The sequence below is a fragment of the Salvelinus namaycush genome, chromosome 25, assembly GCF_016432855.1.
Source record: "Salvelinus namaycush isolate Seneca chromosome 25, SaNama_1.0, whole genome shotgun sequence".
NCBI lineage: Eukaryota > Metazoa > Chordata > Actinopteri > Salmoniformes > Salmonidae > Salvelinus > Salvelinus namaycush.
Genome location: NC_052331.1, coordinates 322,242 through 334,738, shown reverse-complemented (window position 1 = coordinate 334,738; position 12,497 = coordinate 322,242).

Sequence of the window (12,497 nt, the reverse complement as noted above, 5' to 3'; positions counted from 1 at the left end):
TTGTTTGTTAAAAAACTGGCTGAGGCAGGTTGTTGAGGACTCCCAAGCCATTTTGTGGGGAAAAACTCAAAACTCATTGGCTGGGCCTGGCTCCCCAGTGGGTGGGCCTGACTCAAGTGGGTAGGCCTATGCCCTCCCAGGCCCACCCATGGATGCGCCCCTGCCTGGTCATGTGAAATCCATAGATTAGGGCCTAATGAATGTAGTTCAATTGACTGGTTTCCGTATATGAACTGTAACTCAGTAAAATCTTTGACATTTTTGTATGTTTCGTTTACATTTTTGGTCAGTATACAAGGGAGTCTGGATCCATCCTGAGATTGATAACCCAGTGCATTGTTATGATGTTGACCTGAGTGGGGGAAGTTTATGACACCCATAAATACCTTTCTCCCTTTCCTCTCTTGACTCTACAGAAGGACTCTTGAAAAGCCTTTGTTAAACATAGAGAGTCTGGGAACATCAAAAGGTGGGGGTAAAGGAACCATATTTTGGTAATCCAACCAGCTGAAAATATGCGTTGGTACTAAATGAATATGATCAAGTTTCAAATCAAATCAAGTTTATTTTATATAGCCCTTCGTACATCAGCTAATATCTCGAAGTGCTGTACAGAAACCCAGCCTAAAACCCCAAACAGCAAGCAATGCAGGTGTAGAAGCACGGTGGCTAGGAAAAACTCCCTAGAAAGGCCAAAACCTAGGAAGAAACCTAGAGAGGAACCAGGCTATGAGGGGTGGCCAGTCCTCTTCTGGCTGTGCCGAGTGGAGATTATAACAGAACATGGCCAAGATGTTCAAATGTTCATAAATGACCAGCATGGTCAAATAATAATAATCACAGTAGTTATCGAGGGTGTAGCAAGCCAGCACCTCAGGAGTAAATGTCAGTTGGCTTTTCATAGCCGATCATTAAGAGTATCTCTACCGCTCCTGCGGTCTCTAGAGAGTTGAAAACAGCAGGTCTGGGACAGGTAGCACGTCCGGTGGACAGGTCAGGGCTCCATAGCCGCAGGCAGAACAGTTGAAACTGGAACAGCAGCAAGGCCAGGTGGACTGGGGACAGCAAGGAGTCATCATGCCCGGTTGTCCTGACGCATGGTCCTAGGGCTCAGGTCCTCCGAGAGAGAGAAAGAAAGAGAGAAGGAGAGAATTAGAGAGAGCATACTTAAATTCACACAGGACACCGGATAAGACAGGAGAAGTACTCCAGATATAACCAACTGACCCTAGCCCCCCGACACATAAACTACTGCAGCATAAATACTGGAGGCTGAGACAGGAGGGGTCAGGAGACACTGTGCCAGATAAGATCAGTTGGCGTCTGAGACAGTATTGCTGATGATAGGATGACAAACTGTATCTTGGAAAGTCTACACATTATAGTTATCAGATTCACATGGAATTGTTGTGCAATTTAAATGTTTAAATATGAAACTATTTGTGAAAAGATTAAATGTAATTTAGTTTCTTAATGAGAGAACAGTTTGTCATAGAGTATGCTCAACTCAGTGGCCTTGCCCATGTGAACAGACATTGGTTATAAACTATGAAACACGCCCTTCTCTCCCCCCCTATATAAAGCCCTTGATGAAAATGTAACTTTCTGTTCCGAGGACATTAGGGCGACAGTCCTATGTTAAAAGGGTTCAGATAATAAGCTGTTCCAAGGACGTGTGGACTTGAGGTCCCCACGAAGAAAGGATAAAGACCACCTACAGAACTAAGCCAACCTCAGCAAGAATCTAACGAAATTAGCATCGAATTTCAATGTGAAGGTGACGACCTACACCCCGGAAGGATGGCACCTTGGTAGGAACTTTGAACTCTTATTCACTCCAGAAGTGATACCTCTTAGCCGTTGAGTTAGCAGCGGCCGCTATAAATGTGGGCTAGGAAAGGACGGACGACGTATCTAGTCTACCACACAACGATGATACTACAACGTCCCAGTTTACCACCAGAAACACTCTTCAAGGGACAAGGAAGATCTCTGTTGGGCAACACGGCCTTCCATCTACAACCAACCTATTGAAGCGCAGCTCAGAGTAAATATTTATTGCATTTTCCTTTTCCAAATGGGAGGTTATTTAGAATGCATAAGATTCTGTATTTACGATAGCATAGCTTCTCCCTTTGTTACTCAGTCTTCCCGCTCTTTCATTCAAGCCCAACCCCCTATTTTTGTGTAACCAGCCGTCGTAGCTGTTCCGTCCACCAGGGACGTTTTCTTTATGACATCATTTGTAATCCATGTATGATTAATTCCGTGTATATGTAATTCTGTGTGATTAGTTAGGTATTTAGTAAATAAATAATTAAACCAAATTTTGTATTGCTGATTCAACTTATTAGCCAGGGTTCGTGAAGATAACCAAGAATTTACAACTTTCAGATGATACTAAATCAGGTGAGGATTAAATATTGACTGCTACTGACGTAAAAGATTACCAGGTCTTTAAGAGTTTATTTGGAAGATAACAGCTCTATAAACATTATGTCGTGGTGCCCTGACTTTCTAGTTAATTACATTAACCTGATTAGCTTAATCAGGTAATTTTAATTAGAGAAATTATTTTATAGAATAGCATGTCATATCACTTAATCCGGCATAGCCAAAGACACGACAGCATGATGAATCACGCTTCACCATCTCGCAACCGACAAACGAATCTGGGTTTGGCGGATGTCAGGACAATGCTACCTGTCCCAATGCAAAGTGCCAACTGTAAAGTTTGGTGGAAGAGGAATAATGGTACTGGGCTGTTTTTCATGGTTTGGGGTAGGTCCCTTAGTTCCAGTGAAGGGAAATCTTAACGCTACAGCATACAATGACATTATAGACGATTCTGTGCTTCCAACTTTGTGGCAACAGTTTGGGGAAGGCCCTTTCCTGTTTCAGCATGACAATGCCCCTGTGCACAAAGTCGAGGCCCATACAGAAATGGTTTGTTGAGATCGGTGTGGAAGAAATTGACTGGCCTGTACAGAACCCTGACCTCAACCCCATCAAACACCTTTGGGATGAATTGGAACGCCGACTGCGAGTCAGGCCTAATTTCCCAACATCAGTGCCCGACCTCACTAATGCTCTTGTGGCTGAATGGAAGCAAGTCCCCGCAGCAATGTTCAAACATCTAGTGGATATACTTCCCAGAAGAGTGGAGGCTTTTATAGCAGAAAAGGGGGGACTCGATATCAATACCCATGATTTTGGAATGAGATGTTCGATGTCCTGGACATGTAATGTATCTGCCTCAATTACGTCGTACCTCTGCAGATCGACTCAGTACTGGTACCATGTTTATAAAGCCAAGTTATGGTTAGTTATTGAGTATGTCTATTCATTGTGTTACAATTGTCTATTTTTCCTCTACATTGTTGGGAAGTAAGCATTTCACTGTTAATCTACAATTGTTGTTTACGAAGCATGAGACAGAATTGGATTTTAATCACCAACACCTTGATTAGTTGAATCAGGTGTGCTAGCGCTGGAACAGAAATGGCAAACATGCCAAATACCACAATAAGGCTTACAATTCACTGTCAATACCTGTCTATTTACAGTTTTATTTCTTAACACCCCTTTACTTCTACTTGCCACAGGAGCCAGAAAAGAACATGAAACAGAAGGAAGACAAGAAAAGAGGATGAGAAAAACAAAGACCAAGCCACTGAGGCCGAGGAGGAAGATAAGGAGACAGAAGAAGGAACTGAAGAGGACACTTGACACTCCCACCTGACCTAACATAGGGTAAGATGAAGCTGACATCGATCCAATCCTTTGAGATTGACACATGCCTAGGGGGTAGAGGTTGAATTGGGATTTGGAGTGCCCCTCACTCTGACTCTAGTAACCAGGGAGTTGTCATGGCTGCTACACAGCCATCCCCTGAGAAGTCATTGGGCCCATTTCGGGTTACAAACTTTACTAAGGAAGAGAGCTTGTCCAAATGTGTCCCTATAGGCCCTAGTAAAAAGTAGTGCACAATATAGGGAATAGGATGCCGTTGGGAATGTGCAGAGAGAGAGAGTGGGTGACATTTGACTTCCAGTGATTCACACATTTTCCCCCTGATCCAGATAAGACATTTATAAACTCAGCAAAAAAATTAAAAGTCCCTTTTCAGGACCCTGTCTTTCAAAGATAATTCATAAAAATCCAAATAACTCCACAGATCCTCATTGTAAAGGTTTTAAACACTGTTTCCCATGCTTGTTCAATGAACCATAAACAATTAATTAACATGCACCTGTTTAACGGTCTTTAACCTTTCACGAGTATCAATCCCGGATCCGGGATCACCCCCCACCCCCCCCACACTGATTAGCATAGCTAGCATAGCGTCACAATTAAATAGTAGCATCTAAATATCATTAAATCACAAGTCCAAGACACCAGATGAAAGATACAGATCTTGTGAATAACCCCATCATTTCTGTTTTTTAAAATGTTATACAGGGAAGACACAATATGTAAATCTATTAGCTAACCACGTTAGCAAAATACACCATTTTTCCTTTGTCCACCATTTTCTCTCTCCACCAGTAGCTATCACCAATTCGGCTAAACTAAGATATTGATAGCCACTAACCAAGAAAAAACCTCCTCAGATGACAGTCTGATAACATATTTATGGTATAGGATAGGTTTTGTTAAAAAATGTGCATATTTCAGGTAGAAATCACAGTTTACAATTGCACCCACAGTCACAACTGGACTAGAATTACTAGAGAGAGCAACGTGTATGACCAATTTACTCATCATAAAACATTTCATAAAAATAGACAAAGCATAGCAATGGAAAGACACAGATCTTGTGATTTCAGACAATATTTCAGATTTTCTAAGCGTTTTACAGCGAAAACACAATAAATCGATAAGTTAGCATACCACATATGCAAACAATACCAGAGCATCAATTCAAGCCAAAGAGCGATAACGTAATCATCGCCAAAAGATATTAATTTTTTCACTAACCTTCTCAGAATTCTTCCGTTGACACTCCTGTAACATCATATTACAACATACATATATTGTTTGTTCGAAAATGTGCATATTTAGCCATAAAAAACCGTGGTTATACAATGAAGATGGTAGCAAAACCAGCATGGAAAAGTCGGTCGCCATCTTTCAGAGTGATCTAGTTTAATCAATAGCTAATCATATACTTGACTAAAAAATACAGGGTTGACAGGAATCGAAAGACAAATTAGTTCTTAATGCAATCGCTGATTTACATTTCTAAAATTATCCTTACTGTGCAATACAGGGTTCGCCAAGCGAAGGGATAGAAAACAAAATGGCGAAATATGCGTTTAAAATATTTCGACAGAACAACGATTTATCATATTAAATATTACTTACTATGAGGTGATTTTCCATCAGATTCTTGGGCAATGTATTCTTTCTTGGGTCTAATCTTCTTTTGGTCGAAAGATGTCCTTTGTCCGTCTAAATGCCCGCTAACGTTCGACCGGGACCCCGAAATGTGCCCGGTGCTTCACATAGAAATGCATCAAAATCGCACTAAACGGATATAAATTGCTATAAAACGGTTTAAATTAACTACCTTATGATGTTTCTAAGTCCTATATCGAATTAAATTACAGACGGATACATTTCACGTTGATAACCGAGCCTTTGAAAATGGCATCCGGAGGTCCCTTCCTGCGTAAGGGCGAGCGTCGAAAGGGGGGCTACTCTCACTCCTTGGTCTTTTATAACCTCTGAGAGCTACCTAGAAGGCCCATTCCACTTCTCATTGGTTACTGACATCCAGGGGAAGGCGGGTGCAGTTCGTGTCGTTCCATAGGATAGACAGAGACCTTAAAAACTGATCTGAAACCAGAGCTTCGCTCTCAGACCTTTCACTGTCTGTCATGGATTTCGCTGTAGAAAGAGTTCTGGGTCACCCACAGACATCATTCCAACTTTGTATGAAACTAGAAAGTGTTTTCTATCCAATAGAATTAATAATATGCATATTGTACGAGCAAGAATTGAGTACTAGGCAGTTTAATTTGGAGACGACAAAATGCTAATTCGGAACAGCACCCCCTGTAGTCGCAAGATTAAGACACTAACAGCTTACAGACGGTAGGCAATTAAGGTCACAGTTATGAAACTTAGGACACTAACGAGGCCTTTCTACTGACTCTGAAAAACACCAAAAGAAAGATGCACAGGGTCCCTGCTCACCTGCGTGAACGTGCCTTAGGCATGCTGCAAGGAGGCATGAGGACTGCAGATGTGACCAGGGCAATAAATTGCAATGTCCGTACTGTGAGACGCCTAAGACAGCGCTACAGGGAGACAGGACGGACAGCTGATCGTCCTCGCAGTGACAGATCACATGTAACAACACCTGCACAGGATCGGTACATACGAACATCACACCTGCGGGACAGGTACAGGATGGCAAAAACAACTGCCCGAGTTACACCAGGAACGCACAATTCCTCCATCAGTGCTCAGACTGTCCGCAATAGGCTGAGAGAGGCTGGACTGAGGGCTTGTAGGCCTGTTGTAAGGCAGGTCCTCACCAGACAACACCGGCACAACGTGGCCTATGGGAACAAACCCACCGTCGCTGGACCAGACAGGACTGGCAAAAAGTGCTCTTCACTGACGAGTCGCAGTTTTGTCTCACCATGGGTGATGGACGGATTCGCGTTTATCGTCGAAGGAAGGAGCATTACACCGAGGCCTGAAAAGCGGGATCGATTTGGAGGTGGAGGGTCCGTCATGGTCTGGGGCGGTGTGTCACTGCATCATCGGACTGAGCTTGTTGTCATTGCAGGCAATCTCAACGCTGTGCGTTACAGGGAAGACATCCTCCTCTCTCATGTGGTACCCTTCCTGCAGGCTTGTCCTGACAATACCACCAGCCATACTGCTCGTTCTGTGCGTGATTTCCTGCAAGACAGCAATGGCCAGATCTTATTCCCATTGAGCACGTCTGGAACCTGTTGGATCGGAGGTTGAGGGCTAAGGCCATTCCCCCCATAAATGTCCAGGAACTTGCTGGTGCCTTGGTGGAAGTGTGGGGTAACATCTCACAGAAAGAACTGTCAAATCTGGTGCAGTCCATGAGGAGGAGATGCACTGCAGTACTTAATGCAGCTGGTGGCCACACCAGATACTGACTGTTACTTTTGATTTTGATCCCCCCTTTGTTCAGGAACACATTATTCCATTTCTGTTAGTCACATGTCTGTGGAACTTGTTCAGTTTATGTCTCAGTTGTTGAATCTTATCATACAAATATTTACACATGTTAAGTTTGCTGAAAATAAATGCAGTTGACAGTGAGGACGTTTCTTTTCTTTGCCGAGTTTAGGTCCTCCCAATCCTGTATGTCATGGTTGATTGGCTAGTATGTTAGCTAAGTGCTTTATGCCCACAATCAGTCCAATACTGTATAACTGTAAGCCATATCCCCCTGTCATCTCTTCTCTATGCAGTTTCCCCCCCTCATTGATCCACCAAGTTACTGGTTAAATGTCTGTCATGATGACATCCCTTAGTCATTGTTTGGAAATACTTTCTTAACCATTGAATGTTTAAAGAGTGAAAATATAATCATTCATGTGAGCGGACCAAGTATTTTGTCTGTTGCTCTACAGCGGAAGGTGGAATAAACGAGTCGGGAGCAGGTTGACGTAGAAAAAAGTACTCTATTGAGGTATATTTTCTTCTCCCACATGCCCACACAACAAGGGATGATCTCACAAGGACAACAAATCTTCACAGGAACAAGGAAAACAAGGTGAGCAACTTTTAACTTTGACATAAATCACAGGTGTGTCACCGTCTTAATTATACATTCGTGGAGAGCTCATTTCTGGTGGTGGTGAGAATCAGTGTTTACCATACCCAAGAGGTTTTCCGTTCCTTTCTTCTGTCGTCTGTGAGATAAGTCATCCTTTCAACACGTCCTTTTCCCACCGAGCTCTCCCCACTGCTGGTTCTCCCGTGTCTTATGTAGGAGGAAGAGAATAGGTTATTAGTGCCGCCAGCTGTGCTTAACTGTCTATGATCCCCTGTACTCACATGCAGGGCTGGGTTACTATCAGTGGGCACAGCCTGCCCCCTGGTGGTCCTTCCACATTTATTTGTTAAGGTTTACGTCCCAAATGGCACCCTATTCCACGTCCCAAATGGCACCCTATTCCCTATAGTGCACTATGGGCACTGTAGCGCACTATATAGGGAATAGGGTTCCATTTGTGATGTAACCAAGGACTTGGAGCTTCACGCCAGTCATTAACATCTGGGGCCTGTTGCACAAAAGTAGAATTAAGACATCCGGGATAAATGACTCAGCTGAGCTCAATGAAGCCAAAACATGTGCGTCCAGGCTTAATTGGTTGCACAAAGACCAAGCCAGGATGAGCAGACACGGATTCATTAAGCCAGGTGAAACCAATCCTGGATAGGTGCGCGCTCACGGCTCAATCAAATAGACCCCGCCACAGATCACAGATTAACTGATTTACCATGGCAACTAGAGCCGCGTACTTTTCCCCGTCGGAAGCACAAATCCTCATGGAGGCATACGAGGAGGTAAAAGATATAATTAAGAAGAAAGGCAACACCGCCACAGTGATAAAGCAAAGAGAAAAAGCGTGGCAAAGTATTGCAGACCGCCTGAATGCGTAAGTAGTGCACAATTACACACTCACCGCTCCGCTGAAACATCACAATTACAATTCAAATATTTAATTCACATCTCCAAAAATGCAGTTGTACTGTAATTATGAAACGGTTAAATTTTTCATTGAAATGCACTGCAGATATGAGTGAAATTGTGTAAAGTAACTCCATCACACTGTATAAAGCTATGATAAATTTTTTGATATTTTTACTGAAAACAAGACAAAAATACCAAGTAATTTTTTGCAGTGTGACTCCATTAAATGTGTGTGTGTGTGTGTGTGTGTGTGTGTGTGTAGATTAAACATGAACGGGCCAAAACGGACATGGCAGCAGGTCAAAATCAAATACAAGAACATTCTGCAGAATGGTATGGTCCCTGACTAATATTTAACAAAGCACAAGCATATATTGTACCCAGAAGGTGCCTGCTCACACATTGTCTGTACTGTTTTAGCAGTGAAAAAGAATACCCACAGACAAGGCACGGGTGGTGGGTCACCAAAGGCTGACCTTACCCCAGCAGAGGACATGGCCTTGGAGCTAAATAAAGGCAGGCCCGTCTTAGAGGGGATCCCTGGGGGGAAAGAGACGAGCATAGGTTCCTCCCAAGATGCCACCCGCTTCATTCAAGGTATGTCCTTCCATCTCTACATGGGATACAACCACATTCATATTGAATCAATTTGGACTGTCTGACTTTGGTTTACCTATTGCCTTGCAGTGTCTGGCAGCACTGTGTTCCTGTTAGAGCCACCAGCACAAGCACCAGACGATGCTGATCCAGTGAGTACTCCATCAAAGGCATACTGTAGGCCTGGCATGTCTTGTCTACTAGCTTCAATATGAATCCGATTAAATGTGATAGGGTGAAGGCCCCAGTGCAGCAGCAACAGCACATGATGGAGACGATGATGAGGAGGAGACCATCTCTCTGGATTCCAGAAGGCATGAGGTATCATGTTAAGACTGTGAAAGTACTATTTACTCTACAATGGTGAGGAGTCCTCATCAAAATCAAAAAATCTAATTTCTTTTACAGGACCCAGATGCTATACAGTGGGAAAACCAGCCTGGCAACATAGTGCGTATTAATAAAAGGACACCACATCCTGCCAAATTCCAGCTGCGCTAATTGTATTGTGTTCACAGAGCTCACAAGCTATCAGAAAGTTGTATGGCAACCACCTCCGGCGCCAAATAGAACTGGCAGACATAGACATTCAGTACAAGAAGAAAAAGATGGAAAATCTTGCACTGGAGTCCGAAATAAAAAAGAGGACAATTAGGAAACTGGACCTTGAAATAAAAAAACTTGAGAGGGAGGTGAGATATGCCTTCAATGTACACTGTATGCTAACTGTAACACAAATGTATTAATCATTATTTTTCTTTCCTCCCCCAGCTCCAAGAAGATGACACAGCTCAAAATAAAAATTAGGTATATTCTCGTAAAGTCATGTGAGCCATGACATATGAGCTCTTATTGTGAGCACACAGGACAGTGGCATCTTTCTAAGGTTTTTTTTATTTTCCCAGCAATCAGTACAACCAAGTCATCGTTATAAGGCATCGCCCTCTTTTGCCCACCCCCCCAGCACCAGGTGTGGCCACTAGCCTATATGAAGGCCCAAAATTGTGTGTTCCTTTCTGCTCTGACAATGGCATGCCCATTCGTGCGAGATGTGGTGGATGAAGAAGCACTTGTGCTGAGGAGAGCCTTCAGGCGAGAAAGGGTCTTCAGGGACCGGTTGGACCCACTGGCCTTCCCTGATGACCATCTATATGAAAGATACAGGTTTTCTGCAGATGGCATCAGGTATCTATGCAGACTACTGGGTCCCAGGATTAAGCACCGCACTGCACGGAGCCATGCACTGAGTGTGGAGCAAATGGTTTGTGTGGCCTTGCGCTTTTTTGCTAGTGGAGCCTTCCTGTACTCAGTGGGGGATGCAGAACAGCTGAACAAGGCCACAATTTGCCGCACAATAAGGAGTGTGTGTCTGGCTATCAAAGCATTAGCAGATGTCTTCATCTCCTTCCCTGGCCACAGAAGACTCTGTGACATCAAAGAGGTGTTCTATAGGATTGCAGGTAAGAGGATCTACAAATTACAGGACAACTGTTAACACATAGTAGGATACTCATTACTTTGTGTGACAGGTTTCCCCAATGTCATTGGTGCAGTGGACTGCACACACATAAGGATAAAAGCCCCCTCAGGTGCCCATGAGGCCGATTTTGTGAATAGGAAATCCTTTCACAGCATTAATGTTCAGGTGAACATAACTTTTTGATATTGTCCATTGACGAACACTCTGCATTGCCAGTGATGTGCATTGATTGGTGTAATATTCCTCATCTTATGATTTCAGATGGTCTGCAATGCTGACTGTGTGATCAGCAATGTTGTGGCAAAATGGCCTGGCTCAGTCCATGACTCCAGAATCTTTCGGGCCTCTGAAATCTATCAGTGCCTATCACAAGGTAAGCCACACAACCCCTATTTATAACCATCATGGCTGTGTCAAGAATATCACTGTGTTTATGAGGTAGTAATGATGAGATTTTGTGTTGACAGGTGAATTCTCTGGTGTGTTGCTGGGAGACAGGGGGTATGGCTGCCAGCCTTTTCTCCTGACACCTTTCACAGACCCCCAGGAAGCACAGCAGGCCTACAACCATGCCCATGCCAGGACCAGGGCCAGAGTTGAAATGACCTTTGGCCTCCTGAAGGCACGCTTTCACTGCCTTCACAAATTAAGGGTCAGCCCTGTTAGGGCATGTGATATTACTGTGGCTTGTGCTGTCCTCCACAATGTGGCCTGCCTGAGGAAGGAGAGGGCCCCCAGAGTGCCACCAGCCATGGACTGGGACAATCCGGCAATCTTCCCTGATGACGACAGTGGTCGGCTGCTGAGGGACCAATATGTGTTGAATTATTTTAGTTAGTATGTGTGCTTTCAATTTTGGTTAAATATGTCCTGCGGTGGCAGAGGAATTTGGGTATTTTTGGGTTCGTTTTTTTACGAATTTGGCCTCTTATGATGTTTGTGCGGTATACTGTGTGTAATACAAGGCTGCAGGGAGGCTACTGCATCCATTCATTTGTCTGTTCAGTTGATGTGTATGGATTTGTCCTGCATTTATTTTAGTGTGCAGACATGCAGGGTGTGTTATATACAGACCTTTGAATGTGTATGTATCATTTTGTATAATATGCTTGGATTCTGTGCTTTCCATCTTGTAGAGTCACTGTGACTTCAGTTTCGAAAGGAGCTGATGGTTTACCTGCTTTGTTTTGTCCTTATTCAATAAAGGAACATAATGTTACACATTGTGTTTTTATATTCATATGGAATGTGTATTTGTTTATATGACAGAGTACTAGGGCCACACTGAAGAAAAAGGATAAAGTCATAAATTTATGAGGCTGGTTCTTTCTGCAGAAAAGCTACATATTGTTTTTACAGTTTTGATACTTATGACAATGTGATACTTAATATTCTGGCACATCAGCATGTCTTTGTTTATGAAACCATACTGAAGTACAATTTCACGAAATGCCCCACATCTGTCATTTTAACAACTGTCCTCCTTTAAAACAACTGGTTACAATATTATGACTTGTGTTTTTTTCCCCTCTGTGGCCCTAATATTCTATCATTTTATATATAGCCTTATAGTCTATGGGAAACTGTAAATTATCTAATGATAGCAACATCATCTAAAAATCATTTTTTATCCAAAATCATTGAAATTAATGATCACAAACGTTTAAATAATGACAGTGGGTCTAGTTATATGTGATAACAATGTATAGTGAGCAGTGAAATAAC